At 36.4% G+C, this 18,438-nt stretch overlaps 1 long non-coding RNA gene across 1 annotated transcript in view; it reads right to left on the bottom strand.

The window, feature by feature from the left end:
* Positions 1-7,879, bottom strand: part of LOC148940848 (uncharacterized) — a 59,830-nt gene extending 51,951 nt beyond the window's left edge. The window contains exons 1-2 of the long non-coding RNA XR_016143350.1: positions 7,741-7,879; positions 2,468-2,685 (exon numbers count right to left, since the gene is read on the bottom strand). This is a non-coding gene — a long non-coding RNA (uncharacterized LOC148940848). The remainder of the gene's footprint in view (positions 1-2,467; positions 2,686-7,740) is intronic.
* Between the last annotated feature and the right edge of the window lie 10,559 nt (positions 7,880-18,438).

Genomic DNA, 18,438 nt, shown 5'->3' with positions numbered 1-18,438 from the left:
CTCGCGATTGATTCTTAGACAAATTATTATGGCTATCTGACAGCCTAGAAGTTAGTTGTGATAAAATCTCACTTTCTGGAATTTCCCAGCGGGCTTCTATTAGACCTATCATAGTTCTTTTAAACTATTGGTGATATCTTTCTTCTTTCTCTCTAGCTATTTTATCATTTTTCTTTTTTCGTTCTCTGGCTATTCTATCAGCCTCTTCCTTTTTTTCTCTGGTTAATCTTTCATTCTCTATGAAATTTAAAAGTCGTTGTGTCATATCTATTTTAGTGCTTTTTCGTGAGCTCCTGCTGGAAATTGAACTTCTACTACTCCTGCTACTTGGCCTACTTTGAATATCACTGTTTTTATATTCTCTTAATTCATTTTCTGAGTCTGTTTGTCGTCTATCCGTATTGGGTCTTTCTTTATAGGCTACTCCTAACTCCCCTTCATTTGGCACAACCTCTGAGGGGTTAGTTCGTTTTGTTTTTTCACATATCCTTCCTAAGTTTTTTTTCGTGCCCCCTCATTTTATTGCGTATACTTCTTTCCGATTATAATATCGCTTATTCAATTAGTCAATCTTGGTAAATTCAGAAATGTCACGCAAAAATTATGGTACGCAATTACTATTGTGAATTATCAGCTCCGTGTAATGAGATTCAACAATTTTTCAAATAACCGGAATGTCTAGACTTCATTAGGTAATAACAACTTCTTTCACAACAAGCAGTTTTACGTGAGTGAATTATATCTCTGAAAAACGAATTAACAGGGGTTGGACGAGAAAATAATCAGAAAAACCACGCGAATATTCCACTAGTGAATAAGCTGGACTAAACTCAAGCAGGGGAACTACCCTGCAAAACAAATCACGTATCCTCCCTGGATACTCGTATTTCAAATATAATCTCCTCCTGGGCAGATTACTCAATAGGACAGGTGCTTCCCACCTTCCTTGTCCAATATGCACACAAACTGACAAATTCTCCTAATTTGCCATCCTCAATACTCTTACAACCTTCGTCACTGATGATTATATCTAAGTCCGCTAATTCACTCAAATAATAACCCAACTTTCAACGTTGTCTTATCTGTCCTTAAACCCTGTAATACTTTTAAATACATAGATTCCCCCACTGTAGACTCAACTCATTAATTTCACGTTATTCTTTTTTATTTTTGTCTAACAAGGCCCACAGCCCATTATAGACTTTCATAATTTTATTAATTAAATGCGTAATTTTGTCTTTTTATATGCCACCACAATAGGCTACTTTTGTAGGCTAAATTACTTGTCTCTTCGAAAACGTAGAATTCTTTTATTATCAACGCTGTTAATAATTCCTGTTTTTGCTGCCACCACTTATTGGATGGGTGAGTACCGCTGCCACCACTTTTTGGAGGTTTACTGTGTGGGGTCACCACTTTTAAAGGCAAAAATGGCGCAAATAGTTGCTATGCCACTTACTGGAAGGGGACGATCCCTCTTTGGCCCCGAATTATTGGGATTTCCGCGGTTACTCCAACGGTTCCGTATACTAACGTGATCGGATGGCTTATGGCCACATTTAAAGCCAAAGTTTACCGATAAGATTTCTAATTAACTCTTTTAGATTCGACCTAAGCTGAAAAGTTAAAAAGAGTACATAGGAAATTCTTACTGTATTCACAATCACGCGGTATAAAATGAACTGACTAAAAAATGAACACTTCCTCCCGGCCCGCTAGCCCTATGCACGCGGCGGGGGGTACGAGGGTGGTAAATGAATCTTTCCAGCCAATCCTAGGACTACTAATTTACACAACTGCCCTAACTGCGTAATTTTTCCCTCTTGGTCTATTAAGCACGTACGCAGTTAAGAGGACCCAAAATGGCGTCAAAAAAATAATAGGAAAATTAATATTTAATACCTAAGGAAGGAACATCATTAAGCGGCCGAAAGAAATAAATCTGGGAAGGACACTTATCTGACAAAACTGGGACCAAGGGTTCCAACATATATATATTATAGTTATATATACATATATATATATATATATATATATATATATATATATATATATATATATATATATATATATATATATATATATATATATATATATATATATATATATATATATATATATATATATATATATATATATATATATATATATATACAAAACTGGGACCAAGGGTTCCAACATATATATATATTATAGTTATATATATATATATATATATATATATATATATATATATATATATATATATATATATATATATATATTATAACGCGTAAAAAAGGACCCAAGAACAAATGTGCGAGGCATGCTGTGTCCCAAAATTTTTTAATGGAGAAGATAGGAGCGCTCATTACTGTATAGATACATATACCGCGTCTGATGCTCCATTGTTTCTGTTTCTGTTTGATTCACCAAGAAGTCAAAAGCAGCCATGTCTATGTTTCATAGAAGAAGAGAAATGCTTTACCTGATTTTGGAAATGTAACTACCCAAACGTCAGTGCTATTCAGTGGAAAATTGTATACATCTTTTGCATAGTTTTTATAGTTGGAAGATATTATAAATCCTCCTTTTTCAGTTTTCACCATATTTCTACTTATTGGAAATGCTACAGCAATCCTGCGCTGGACATCCCTTGGTAAAGGTTGAAAGTCGATTTCAGATACTCGGCTGGACATTGCAAAACTAGAAATGAGAAATTGCTGCTAGAAAAGTTTATTGATATGTTTAATCAATTTTGTGTTTCTAGTTTACTAATATGTATTTGAAAATCATCTTGACTTACTTTAGGTCTACCCTCCTAGTGAGTATGAATCAAACGGTTCGAGGTAACGAGCTGTAAGTAAGGAGCGACACGGTTCAATAGTAACCAAAACTCTAACAAACAGAATTTTAATATCAGTAGATGTATCAAAGGAATTAAATTGTTATACTGATTCCAAATATACAAAAATTCATTAAGTTTAAGTTTACCCGTCAAAAACTAAGCGCCTGAGAAAATTTCCCTTATTTTCGTCAGCCTTATTTGAGAGAAGGGTTATATTCTCATGCATCCAAGGAAAGGTCCAGCAGGGCCCAACTAAATTTTAGAAGGACTGGTAGCTATGGCTATATTTGGGCCTATAAAGAGTTCGAGTCCGGTTCAATAAATGTTTCCCCTTGTGTTGCTTTGTAACTGTGACTAGCGAGTTGCAATTGCAATAGCACTTCACGGGGTCGTGCCATCAGAAGTCAAGTTTTGTTAAATATTTAGTGGTTCTACTCTCCGAAAAGAAACGCTATAAAATCCTGGAGGCGACTTTAAAATGTTCAAAAAATTTACATATATTATTTTTAAATGCACGTCTCTTCCCTTTACCCCTCACCCCTCTCTCCTGATGAAATATTGCCATATTAATTATATTCGTTGTAATTTCGGTAGTGTGACTCTTTCCGTGTTCTGAAAAAATGGCAAATAGGGAACAAAAGACCCATGGTATTCAAAATACAACAGTCATGTAAAATCTGAGCTACTTGTTTTTCTATTAGGGGTGGGGGAGCTTAAGAAAAGCAAAGTGCATATAGGAGGAAACTAAATACTAACACAAATTTTGGACATATACAAACTAGACTTATGACATTTTAATTCACGGACGCTTATCATAGGCAGCGCGCTAGCGCTGCCTAAGTAAAGAACGATGTGGGCACAAAGAGTTTTTTTTCTCTTTTGTTTTTTTTTCTCCATACCTGGGCACTTCCTATCGAAGGAGTTGTCGTAGAAACTTCGAAAAGGGCTCATTCGATTGGAAAATGGAGTAGCTAGTGCGCTTTTTAATAGTTGAAAGTGATTGGAGGGCAACAAGCCCCCCCCCACGTCCATCATTCCCCAAATACATCCAATCAAAATTTTGAGATAGCCATTTTGTTTAGCGTAGCTGATTTCAACATAGAAAATATAGTTTTGAGGAGGACACTCCCCACAACCCACGGGGCAAGGGATTTAAGTTCTGCCTTGGGGGCATATAAGGTTTTTATAGAAGGCGTTGTCTTAAAAACTTCAAAACAGGGTCATTCGATTCGGAATTCAAAGGACTAGCGCCATTTTTTATAGTCGAAAGTGATTCGAGGGCAACTGGCCCCTCCCCCCATGCCCATCATTCCCCCAAACACGTCCAATCAAAATTTTGAGATATCCATTTTGTTCAGCGTAATTGATTTCCAGATAGAAAATATGTTTTTGAGGAGGACACTCCTCCAAAGCCCTCAGGGCAAGGGTTTTAAGTTATACCCTGGGGACATACAAGGTTTTTATAGAAGGCGTTGTCGTAGAAATTTCCAAAAATGCTCATTCGATTGGAAATTCAAAGAGCTAGTGCCCTTTTTAATAGTCGAAAGTGATTAGAGGGCAACTAGCCACCCCCCCATGCCCATCATTTCCCCAAACACATCTAATCAAAATTTTGAGATAGCCATTTTGTTCAGCGTAAATGATTTCCAGATAGAAAATATTTTTTTGAGGAGGACACTCTCCCACAGTCCTCAGGGCAAGGGTTTCAAGTTATGCCCTGGGGGCATATAAGGTTTTTAAAGAAGGCATTGTCGTAGAAACTTCAGAAAAAGCTAATTAGATTGGAAATTCAAAGTTCTAGTGCCCGTTTTAATAGTCGAAAGTGAATGGAGGGCAACTACCCCCCCCCAACCCCATCCTTCCCCCAAACAAATCAAATAACAATTTTGAGATAGCTATTTTGTTCAGTGTAAATGAAGTCTAGATAGAAAACATATTTTTGAGGAGGATACTCCCCCACAACCCTCAGAGCAAGGATTATAAGTTATGCCCTGGGGGCATATAAGGTTTTTATTGAAATCTTTGTCGTAGAAACTTGAAAAAGGGCTCATTCGATTTGAAATTCAAAGGGCTAGTACCCTTTTTAATAGTCAAAAGTGATTTGAGGGTAACTAACCCTCCTAACCTAACCTGACATAAACCAGAGACGAGACACACTCAGAGACGACAAACACACAGAGACGACACACACACACAGACGACAAACACACAGAGACGGTATACACACACAGACGACACACACACAGAGAAGACACACACACGGAGACGACAAATACAGAGAGACGTGAAACACACAGAGAAGACACACACATAGAGATGACACACATAGCGGGTATACACAGAGATAAAGATAGAGATGAAGTTTTTACAAGAAAATTTGTTGCAGAAAATTAAAAAAGGTGCAAGTTACTATGAACCTCAAAGGATCAATGCCCTTCATAATAGTCAAAGATGATTTGAAGGTAAATAACCCCCCTCTTAGGCCCACCTTTTCGCCAGACACTCCCCCAAAACCCTCACAGCAAGGATTATAAGTTATGTCCTGGGGGCAAATAAGGTTTTTATTGAAATCTTTTTCGTAGAAACTTGACAAAGGGCCCATTGATTTGAAATTCAAAGGGCTAATACCCTTTTTAATAGTCAAAAGGGATTTGGGGCCACTACCCCCCACCCTCACACGCCCACCTTTTACCCAAACACATCCAATTAAAATTTTTAGAAGCCATTTTACTCAACGTAGTTGAAAGTTTTGGAAATAAGGTCTTTAAGGATGACAACCGCTCCCCCCACGGCCCTCGGTGCAAGGGTCGTGAGTTATGGCCTGGGGAAATATAAAGTTTTTATTGAAAGCGTTGTCGTAAAAACTTCAAAAGGGCTCGTTCAATTGGAAATTGAAAGGGCTAGTGCCTTTTTTAATAGTTGAAAGTGATTTGAGAGCGACTAACGCCCCTCTCACGCCCACCATTTTCCCAAACACATCCAATCAAAATTTTGAGATATCCATTTTGTTCAACGTAGTTGAAAGTTCTGTGAATTAGGTCTTTTAGGATGATTACCCCCTACGAACCTTCAGTGCAAAGGTTTTAAGTTATGCCCTGGGGGCATTAAAGTTTATATCAAAAGTTGTTATAGAAATTTCAAATAGGGCTGATTTGATTGGAAATTGAAATTTCCCTTTTTAATAGTCGAAAGTGAGTGGAGAGTAATTAACCCCCCTCTTACGCCCACCATTTCCCCAAAAACATTCAATCAAAGTTTAGGGATTGCCACTTTTTTCAACATAGTTGAAAGTTCTGGAAATTATTTATTTAATTATGACAAACCCTCGAGAGCCCCAAGGGCAAAGGTTGTAGTTTATGCCCTGGGGGCATATAAGATTTTATAGATAGAGTTGTCGTAAAACTTCAAAAGGGGCTCATTCAATTCGAAATTGAGAGGGCTAGTGCCCTTTGTAATAGTCGAAAGTGATTGGAACTAACCTCCTCCTTACGCCCACCATTCCTCCAAACACATCCAATCAAAATTTTAAATAGTCATTTTGTTCAACGTAGTAGAAAGTTCTGGAAACTAGGTCTTTGAGAATGACCTTAGGGTAAATGTTGTAATTTATGCCCTGGGGGCATATAAGGTGTTTATAGAAAGCGTTATTGTTTCCAAAAGTGCTCATTAGATTGGAAATCGAAAGGCCTAGTGCCCTTTTTAATAGTCGAAAGTGATTGGAAGGCTTGACATTTTTATAGTAAAGATCAATGTGGGTATAATGTATTATTTTTTGTTGTTGTTGTTGTTTGGACCAGGGCACTTCGTATCGATGGAGTCGTCGTGGGAACTTCGAAAAGGGCTCATTCGATTGAAAATAGAAAGGGCTGATGCCCTTTTTAATATTCGAAAGTGATTGGAGGGCAACTAGTCCCCCTTCCACTCCCACCCTCCCATTTTCCCATTAAGTTTAAAAACTAAATCTAGCCTTAAGATTAAATCAAAATGCACTGTGATAATGCTAATTCCCAATAAGGCATCTTAGCAGTACCCCAAGAACGACTAAGGGTATTATGTTCAAACTTTTGGGGCTACTTCTGCTCTTAAAATTTAGCCAAATCAAAATAGCGTAAGTCTATCCAAGCTATCAAAGAAAGTAAACAGATTTTTTTTGCGAATGGTATCAAGTTTTCCATTTCAGGTCAACTAGAGGAGGTATGAAACTAAATTAAACAATACGATTTGTGTCTAGATTTTTAAAAGGGTGTACGTTGTTAAAAATGTCTGAAAATTTTTCTCCAGCATACAAATAGCAGGCCAAACTATAAAGCCTTAAAAAACGAAAAGATTTAAAGTATTATTTTCTTTTTTCCTGAAAAGATTATGTCAATATAAAACGAAGAGAAATTAATTAAAAAAAACTTTTTCTACAAAATAAGTTTTATAAAGAAAAGTAAAGAACTCCATTAAACATAAAAAGAGCAAAAATAAAATCAAATAATCTACCAAGCGTGAAACTACCACAAATCAGCACCGATAAATAAATGAAACCCAAATCGAACAGAAATTACAATAAATAACCGAGTCAAACTCAAAACGAGCATAAATTAACATACGTTGGGTGCAAAACCCCTATGCCTTCCCAAGGCCAGAACAAAATTTGCACTTTACTGAAAAATACTAATGAATGTGCATTGTCAGTTTAATATACATATACTGATATTTAGTATAAAAACTTATTTTATAGAAAAAGTTTTTTTAAATAATAATGTGAAAAAACTGAAGCACCCTGTAATCAAGAAATGCATTTTACGCTAAGGAGGGCAAAACAATAAAAAGTTTTTAATGATCAACCCTTGTTCGCAGTCTATACCTCTATATCATCTAAGCCATTCATTAGACAAGGCGAATCTAAAATCACAAAATGAAATTACCTCTTTCTTAGCAGGAAAAAATGACACTTAATCGTCAGTTTAATACGCAAAAATAAACTCGCAAGTGCAGGGGATATAAATTTCTATTTTGTTTCCAACCCTTGCAACAACACTGAAATTGCAACACACTGTAGTAACACTGAACACAAAACCAAAGAACAGTTACCATTTTTCCATGAATCTTCCGTACAAAGTATCAAACTTATGACTGTCATGCTGACGGTTGAAGGTCCTTGTTTATCTAAGGATTACTGATTAATAGTTGTTTGATCTTCTTGTATGTCAGTTATTTTAAAAAATAAAAGGTTTTCTGAGAAAGAAAGAGTGAAGCTAAAACTAAAAAACAAACAAAAACTATTACTTCGCCTCAACATTTTGTTGAAAATGTTTCAAAGAAAATTGGTTGTGATATTTCCATACATTTTTATAATTCTGAAAAACTAGCGCTTTACTGAAAACACGAAACCAACGTAATAAAACAGGAACGGAAAATCTTAAGTACCCTATAGAAAATGAAGAACCATAATGTCAATAAATTCTATGAGATGATTTTAACTCTCTAAAAAACTCACCGAAGGTCAGTTTTCAGTAAATTACTAGTTTTTCAAAATCTACAAATACAGAAAATATAAGGAGCCAGCTAAGCAGTTTTTTTTTTTTTTTAATTTGTTGCATAAACGGTGAACAAAGAATTGTTTTCTAAGTTTCAACTTCGATCTTTACTTCCATCTGAAAACTTCGTCAAGAAAAAAACTATACGTATTTTGAATCTCAAATATAGTTCCAATAAGCCTTATAAATATTTTTTTTTCAACTTCAGCAAAGAAACTACAGAGGCCATCAGTCTGTTTGTTTTTTTAATATTTTTTTCTAAAATAGGGCATTCGCTCTTAAGAGTCAAAAGTGATGAAGAGTGACTCGCCGCCCCCCCCCCGGACATCCTCTTTACCCGGGACTCGTGCAATTGAAATTATGAGACAATCATTTTGTTATTTATAGTCCAAAAGTCATTTGACGATGTCTATATGATGGACACAACTTTTCAGAGCCCGGGGGCAAGGATTGTAAGCTATGCCCTGGGGCATATAAGGTTCTAATGGAACGGACGGTCGTATAAGCTTTGGATCGGATGGAGTTGATTTGATTGGAAGTCGGAAGTTTTAGGGCACTTTATAAGAGTCTAAAGGGAATGGAGGGCAATCCCACCCCCAAGCCTATCATTCTCCAAAACACATTTGATCAAAAGTTTAAGAAAGCAATTTTGTTCAGTATTGTTAAAAGGTCCAGTAATTTTGTCTTAGGGGATTTCCGCCTCCCCATTGTCCTCAGGGCTAGGTTAATTCATAGTATATGTTTTTGAGTAAGGTTTGCTTGTTTGAACTTTGCTTTCCAAGAAGACGAAGGGCATTCAGGTGAGCCTTTCAGAGAATGATGAGGGGTGTGCTGAACTAAATCAAAGACATTATGCGTATAAGCGTTAACAAAGGGCGTAACTCAGGAATAACTGAGCATACTAATTCGGAAAATTCAGGAAATGATAAGGGAGATGATCAAAAAGGCAATATTTGCTTGCTACCAATACTACTAAAACTACCACCACTACTACTACCACACTACTCAATTTACAGTATTTATGGTAAATTCAAACTAAATCAGAAGACGCTATGTGCATACACACCATGAAAAAAGGGTAGCTCAAGAATTGATTCAGTTATTAAGTTGGAACTTTCAGAGAATGCTTCAAGGGGAAGATCATCTGACCAAAAGGCAATATGTGCACACTGAGGCTAGTACTGCTGTTACTTCTACATTTTGTACTATTACTATTGCTACTATTGCAACTAGTTGTAAGTCTAAGAGCATTGGAATGAAAATGTCAAGAAGTATATGAACATGCAGGTTATCAAAAGGACATATCAGCAACGTCACAGGAATGGCTCATTGCATTAAGTTGAAACTTTCAGGACTTGCTGAGAGGTATATTTTACCGACCAATAAGCAGTTTGGCAATATTACTGCTGCTATTAATACTACCGCTATTACTATTAACACTATTACTAGTAATATTAATACAACTACTTTGACCACTATTACAACCATGCCTGTGAAATTTTCAAGGAACTTTAAGGGGGAAAGTGAACTGAATCACAACACGCCCTCTGTATGCAGGCTGTCAAAAGTGTGCAGCAGCAATATGTTAGGAACAGTTTGGTGTGTGAAGTTGAAACTAACAGCACTTGATGTGAGGGATGTTGAACTAACCAAAAGAAAAATATTTGCATCCTAATGCTACTACTTCTACTCATGCTACTTCTACTGTTACTATTATTACTACTTCTATTACTACTAATGCCACTAAATCTTAGGCTACTACTATTAATTCTACTGCTACTACTGCTACTACTGCTATTAAAATTAAGGGTAGTAAGGCAAAAATTTGGGATATATTATGGAACTATATATAAATGGAACTAAGTAAAGGTGAAAAATTCGGGATATATTATGGAACTGGAAACTATATGGAACTAAACCGAAACACATTATACCTACACAGGTTGTCAAGCAGACATTTCATATATGCTTCAGAAACGGTTGATGGTATTAAGTTGAAACTTGCAGTATGTGTTGAAGTGGATGTTGAAGGAATGTGTTATTGATTGAAAAACAGGATGTTGATTGAAATCAAAACAAGCTATGAGCATATCGTATATGGACTTTCAAAAAGGTGACAAAGCAATATTTCAAGAACAACTTATATTATCAAGCTAAATCTTTAAGGGTAAGTTGCGGGGGATTTTGAACTAGCTAGAAGGCACTATGTGGATACTTTTAGTGCTACCACTGCAGTCACTGTAACTAATGACGCTAAGGGTGTTGATGCGAAACTTTTAGTTAACGTTTAGGGAGAGATTTAATTAAACGAAAAAACTGTATGCATGCTGATTTTCAAACGGCATATAAGCAATATCATAGGCAGCACCACTCTATAATTACTAGAAATGTCATTGAAACTTGTAAAGGATCTAATTCGGTTCAAAATTAAGAGTTCTAGTGCCCTTTTTAAGAGTAAAAAGAGATTCGAAGGCAAGCACCCCTTCTCTCAATCCCATTCATTTTTCAAACACATTCAATCAAAATTATGTGAAAGTCATTTTGTTTAGCATAGTAGAACGGTACATAACTAGGTCTTTAAGGATATTGGGCATGGCAACCCCTCACAATTGTGCAAATAGCTCATTATGCTGTAGAAAAAAATTTTGCTTTAAAACTAAATCAGAACGCATTTTGTCTATGGTTGCCAATAAGGTACCTCAGCAATATATTGAGAACGACTGGAAGTATTAATTTGAAACTTTTGGAGTTACTACAATCAATGCTTCTGCTCTTACAATTTAAATAAATAAAAAAGTGAAAGTGTATCCAGGTTGTCACAGAGCATAGATAGAATCTATTAAGAATGATATTAAGTTTTATTTTTCACGTCAACTTCAGGAATTATAATTTTTTTTTTTCAGGAATTTTTGGGTCATGAATCCTGACCCAAAAATTCTGTTTGGGTCAGGATTAAAAATTGTAGATTAAGTTCCTCCGACATACAAATAGCAACCCATACAACGGATTCTTATAGAAATTAAATAAAAAAAAAACAAGTTTTTTTAACTGAAAGTTAAGAACGACGTAAAAACTGAAAAAGAAAAGAAATTATTCCATATATGAAAGGGGCTGTCCCCTCCTCAACTCGTCGCTCTTTACGCTAAAGTTTTTTATTGTTAGTAGAAATGGGTAATTACATACGGAACGAACACAACTGCTGCCATCTATAATCGAGTCTAACGGGACCTAACCACAAAGACAATGTTATTGATCCACAAACGGGACAAGATCATTGACATCTATTTCTAGGTCAATGGATTTACATAATGTTTCTCTTACATCACAATTCACCGGATGGAATACCGTGATAACAAGGTATCATCATCAGATAAGGAAATTTCAACATTGGAATATTCTTATTAGAGATGTCTCCGAATGAACAAGTACATAATATGGGATTATGTGAGACGATTATGGATTTGAACATCATGAACAACAACCATCAATGACCCTAGCCATCAAGGACCTCAACCTCCAAGGTCCCCTACCCCAACCCCAAGGGCCCCCCTCCACACAACTCTTTTGCACCCCCCCCCTAATTTTTGAATACTTTTTTTGCGTGCTTGAGACATAGAAGGGTTCCCCCTTCCCCCCCCCCCAAAGTTTTTAGGGTAAAGAGCGAGGCGTTGAGGAGGGGACAGCCTCTTTCAAATACGCAATAATTTCTGTTCATTTTAAGTTTTAATGGTGCTCTTTACTTTCAGTTAATTTAATTTCATGCAACAGGCCGATCAGGTTTGACATTCTTCTTGCTGGTGCAACAAATTGACATAGCAAAAACTGGTAAATACAATAAGAGGTACAAAAATGGTGGAACTACTTGGCCTCAAACAAAACAAAATATACTATGAATTAACCTTGCCCTGAGGACAATGGGGAGGCAAAAATCCCCTAATGTTGAGATGGGTGTTCGATTTTGCAAAATACACTATATTTATCCAAGTTGTCAACAGGATATATCAATAGTATCATAGGAAAGCCATGGTAATTAAGTTGAATCTTATACTGAGGAGAATATTTAACTAAATCACAAGACCCACTTTATACCTAGGTTGTCAACTGAGCATACCTGCAACGTATCAGAGACCATCAAGGGTAATGAGTTGTAGCTTTCAGGGAATGTTGAACTAAATCAAAGGACACTAGTTGCATGAATGTAGTCAAAAGGGGATATATGCAATGTCTCAGGAATGGTTGTGGTTATTATGGTGAAACGTTCAGAGAATGTATCGGGGATGTTGAAATAAATCAAAAAACACTATCTGCATCAATGATATCAAAAAGGTGCATCTGTAATTTCTCAGGAGTGGCTATGACTATGAAATTGATATTTTCAAGGAATTTCAAGGGGCATGTTAAGATATATAAAACTACACTAATTCATCCAGGTTGTCAACAGGATGTACTCGTAATATCTTACGAACAGCTAAGGGTATTAAGTTAGAATTTTAGGTTGAGACGTGCTTCTTAAATGACTCTTAACTTTCTCCAGTGCATTTACTTACAACTTTGTTATAATACCGTCTACGTTGTGGAAGGATCTTTCCGTGAAGGAAGTCTTCATAGGGGAAGGGACATTGCTATGAAGGGGGTGCCGGATTTCCCAGTATTATTCAAAAAAAGATCAGATATTAAATAAAACAAAACGAGTTTTTCAACTGAAAGTAAGCAGCAGCATCAAAACTTAAAACAAATAGAAAATTTTACGTATATGATTGGGTTCGCCTGCTAGTCAATACCTCGCTCTTGAAGCCAAAGATTTTTTAGTACTTTCATAAGAGCTATTTATTCTAATTAACGGGCATTGTGATTAAGCGGTCATTTTTAAAGAATTGGAACAAAATTTGAAGTTTAGCTTAAAGAGCAAAGTAGTGACTCGGGAGTGAACCCCCTAATATACGTATTAAAAATATTCATGTACGTATTCATGTACGGTGAGCCAAAATCAAGACCTGTATTAATTCAAAAACATTCGAAAATTAAATAAAAAAATCGTTGACTTAAAAAAGTTTGACCTTCTCACAACTCTGTTTTTTTTTTAACAATAGTAGTAGGAATAGTTATTTACATACGGAACGAAAACGACTGCTGCCATCTATAATCGAGTCTAACGGGACCTAAACACATAGAAAATGTTATTGATCCACTAATAGGACAAGATCATTGACAACTATTTCTAGGTCAATGGATTTACATAATTTGACTCTTACATCACAATTCACAGGATGGAATACTGTGAAAACAAGGTATCATCATCAGAGAAGGAAATTTCAACATTGGAGTATTCTTATTAGAGATGTCTCCGAATGAACAAGCACACAATATGGGATTATGTGAGACGATTATGGATTTGAACATCAAGGACAACAACCATCAATAACCCTAGGCATCAAGGACATCAACCTCCAAGATCCCCTACCCCAACCCCAAGGGCTCCCCCTGCACACAAAATTTTTGCCCTTCATTTTTTAATACCTTTTTTGCACACTTGAGACGTACAAGGGGGACCCCCCTCCCCCCAATGTTTTTAGCGTAAGAGCGAGGCGTTGAGGAGGGGACAGCCCCTTTTATATACGGAATAATTTCTGTTCATTCTAAGTTTTAATGGTGCTCTTTACTTTCAGTTAATCTAATTTCATACAACAGGCCTATCAGGTTTGACATTCTTCTTGATGGCGCAACAAATTGACATAGCAAAAACTGGTAAATAGAATAAGAGGTACAAAAACGGTGGGACTACTTGGCCTCCCATTCTTTATATAGATTCAGACATACAAACCAACAAAGACAAACACTTGGACTTGCAAACACCAACCCAGACATACAAACAAGTAGATTCAGACCTACAAACAGGGAAAGACAGGCACTTTAGACATAAAAACCAACAAAGACAAACACTTGGACTTGCAAACACCAACCCAGACATACAAACAAATAGATTCAGACTTACAAACAGAGAAAGACAGGCACTTTAGATATACAAACCAACAAAGACAAATACTTGGACTTCCAAACACCAACTCAGACATACAAACAAACAGATTAATACATACAAACAGAGAAAGACAGGCACTTTAGACATACAAACCAACAAATACAAACACTTGGACTTGCAAACACCAACCCAGACATACAAACAAATAGATTCACACATACAAACAGAGGAAGACAGGTACTTTAGACATACAAACCAACAAAGACAAACACTTGGAATTGCAAACACCAACCCAGACATACAAACCAATAGATTCAAACATACAAACAGAGAAAGACAAGTATATTAGACAAACAAATCAACAAAGACAAACACTTGGACTTGAAAACACCAACCCAGACATACAAACAAATAGAATGCAACATACAAACAGAGAAAGACAGGCACTTTAGACATACAGACCCACAAAGACAAACACTTGGACTTTCAAACACCAACCCAGACATACAAACCAAAAGATTCACACATACAGACAGAGAAAGACAGGTAGCCTACTTTAGACATACAAACCAACCAACAAAAACACTTGGACTTGCAAATACCAACCTAGACATACAAACAAACAGATTCAAACATACAAACAGAGAAAGACAGGTAGCCTACTTTAGAAATACAAACCAACCAACAAAAACAATTGGACTTGAAAACTCCAACTAAGACATACAAACAAATAGATTCAAACATACATATAGAGAAATACAGGAACTTTAGAAATACAAACAAACAAAGACAATCACATGTACTTTCAAACAACAACCCAGACATCGAAACAAATAGATTCACACATACAAACAGAGAAAGACAGGCACTTTAGACATACATACCAACAAAGACAAACACTTGGACTTGCAAACACCAACCCAGACATACAAACCAATAGATTCAAACATACAAACAGAGAAAGACAAGTATATTAGACAAACAAATCAACAAAGACAAACAGTTGGACTTGAAAACACCAACCCAGACAAACAAACAAATATAATTAAACATACAAACAGAGAAAGACTGGCACTTTAGACATACAAACCCTCAAAGACAAACACTTGGACTTGCAAACACCAACCCAGACATACAAACAAAAAGGTTCACACATACCAACAGAGAAAGACAGGTACTTTAGACATACAAACCAACCAAGAAAAACACTGGGACTTGCAAACACCAACCTAGACATACAAACAAACAGATTCACACATACAAACAGAGAAAGACAGGCACTTTAGACATACAAACCAACAAAGACAGACACTTGGACTTGCAAACACAAACCCAGACATACAAACAAATAGATTCAGACATACAAACAGAGAATGACAGGCACTTTAGACCCACAGACCAACAAAGACAAACACTTGGACTCTCAAACACCAACCCAGACATACAAACAAATAGATTCAGACATACAAACAGAGAAAGACTGGCATTTTAGACATGCAAACCAACAAAGACAAACACTTGGACTTGCAAACACTAATTCAGACATACATAAAAATAGATTCAGACATACAAACAGAGAAAGACAGGCACTTTAGACAGGTCTGGGTTGGTGTTTGCAAGTCCAAGTGTTTGTCTTTGTTTGCTTGTATGTCAAAATTGCCAGTCTTTCTCTGTTTGTATGTCTGAATCTATTTTTTTTTATGTCTTGGCTGGTGTTTGAAAGTCCAAGTGTTTGTCTTTGTTGGTTTGTATGTCTAAAGTCCCTGTCTTTCCTTGTTTGTATGTCTGAATCTATTTGTTTGTATGTCTGCGTTGGTGTTTGCAAGTCCAAGTGTTCGTCTTTGTTGGTTTTTATGTCTAAAGTGCCTGTCTTTCTCTGTTTGTATGTCTGAATCTTTTTGTTTGCATGTCTGGGTTGGTGTTTGCAAGTCCCAGTGTTTTTCTTGGTTGGTTTGTAGGTCTAAAGTACCTGTCTTTCTCTGTTGGTATGTGTGAATGTTTTTGTTTGTATGTCTAGGTTGGTGTTTGCAAGTCCAAGTGTTTGTCTTTGATGGTTTGTATGTCTAAGGTGCCAGTCTTTCTCTGTTTGTTTGATTAATTATATTTGTTTGTGTGTCTGGGCTGGTGTTTGAAAGTTCAAGTGATTGTATTTGTTGGTTTGTATGTCTAAAGTGCCTGTCTTTCTCTGTTTGTATGTTTGAATCTATTTGTTTGTATGTCTGGGTTGGTGTTTACAAGTCCAAGTGTTTGTCTTTGTTGGTTTGTATATCAGAAGTACCTGTCTTTTTCTGTTTGTATGCCTGAATCTATTTTTTTGTATGTCTGGGTTGGTGTTTGAAAGTCCAAGAGTTTGTATTTGTTGGTTTGTATGTCTAAAGTACATGTCTTTCTCTGTTTATATGATTGAATCTATATGTTTGTGTGTCTGGGTTGGTATTTGAGAGTCCAAGTGTTTGTCTGTGTTGGTTTGTTTTTCTTAAGTTCCTGTCTTTTTCTGTTTGTATGTCTAAATCTATTTGTTTGTATGTCTGGGTTGGTGTTTGCAAGTCCCAGTGTTTTTCTTGGTTGGTTTGTAGGTCTAGAGTACCTGTCTTTCTCTGTTGGTATGTGTGAATCTTTTTGTTTGTATGTCTGGGTTGGTGTTTGCAAGTCCAAGTGTTTGTCTTTGAGGGTTTGTATGTCTAAAGTGTTTGTCTTTCTCTGTTTGTATGATTGATTCTATTTGTTTGTACGTCTGGCCTGGTGTTTGCAAGTTCAAGTGTTTGTATATGTTGGTTTGTATGTCTAAAGTGCCTGTCTTTCTCTGTTTGTATGATTGAATCTATTTGTTAGTATGTCTGTGTTGGTGTTTACAAGTCCAAGTGTATGTCTTTGTTGGTTTGTATATCAAAAGTACCTGTCTTTTTCTGTTTGTATGACTGAATCCATTTGTTTGTATGTCTGGGTTGGTGTTTGCAAGTCCAAGAGTTTGTATTTGTTGGTTTGTATGTCTAAAGTGCATGTCTTTCTCTGTTTATATGTTTGAATCTATATGTTTGTTTGTCTGGGTTGGTATTTGCGAGTCCAAGTGTTTGTCTGTGTTGGTTTGTGTGTCTTAAGTGCCTGTCTTTTTCTGTTTGTATGTCTGAATCTATTTGTTTGTATGTCTGGGTTGGTGTTTGCAAGTCCAAGTGTTTTTCTTTGTTGGTTTGTAGGTCTACAGTACATTTCTTTCTCTGTTGGTATGTGTGAATCTTTATGTTTGTATGTCTGGGTTGGTGTTTGCAAGTCCAAGTTTTTGTCTTTGAGGGTTTGTATGTCTTAAGTGCCTGTCTTTCTCTGTTTGTATGTCTGAATCTATTTGTTTGTATGTCTGGGTTGGTGTTTGCAAGTCCAAGTGTTTGTCTTTGTTGGTTTGTATGTCTATAGTGCCTGTCTTTTTCTGTTTGTATGTCTGAATCTATTTGTTTGTATGTTTGGGCTGGTGTTTGCAAGTCCAAGTGTTTGTCTTTGTTGTTTTGTATGTCTAAAGTGCCTGTCTTTTTCTGTTTGTATGTCTGAATGTATTTGTTTGTATGTCTGGGTTGGTGTTTGCAAGTCCAAGTGTTTGTCTTTGTTGGTTTGTATGTCTGAATCTATGTACAGAATGGGAGGCCAATTAGTCCCACCATTTTTGTACCTCTTATTGTATTTACCAGTTTTTGATATGTTGATTTGTTGCGCCAGCAAGAAGAATGTCAAACCTGATCGGTCTGTTGTATGAAATTAAATTAACTGAAAGTAAAGAGCACCATTAAAACTTAGAATGAGTAGAAATTATTCTGTATATGAAAGGGGTTGTCCCCTCCTCAACGCCTCGCTCTTACGCTAAAAACGTTGGGGGAGGAAGGGGAGGGGAGGGGGTCCCCTTCTGTGTCTCAAGCGCGCAAAAAAATATTAAAAAAATGAAGGGCAAAAAAATTTTATGGAGGGGGGCCCTTGGGCCGGGGTAGGGGACCTTGGAGGTTGAGGTCCTTGATGGCTAGGGTCATTGATGGCTGTTATCCTTGATGTTCAAATCCATAATCGTCTCAAAGAATCCCATATTGTGTACTTGTTCATTCGGAGACATCTCTAATAAGAATATTCCA

The sequence above is a fragment of the Artemia sp. Qi Xiang Cuo genome, chromosome 19, assembly GCF_049724085.1.
Source record: "Artemia sp. Qi Xiang Cuo chromosome 19, ASM4972408v1, whole genome shotgun sequence".
In the NCBI taxonomy this organism is placed as follows: domain Eukaryota; kingdom Metazoa; phylum Arthropoda; class Branchiopoda; order Anostraca; family Artemiidae; genus Artemia; species Artemia sp. Qi Xiang Cuo.
The sequence above is the reverse complement of the archived record's forward strand: the minus strand, read 5'-3'. Positions and strand labels throughout refer to the sequence as shown.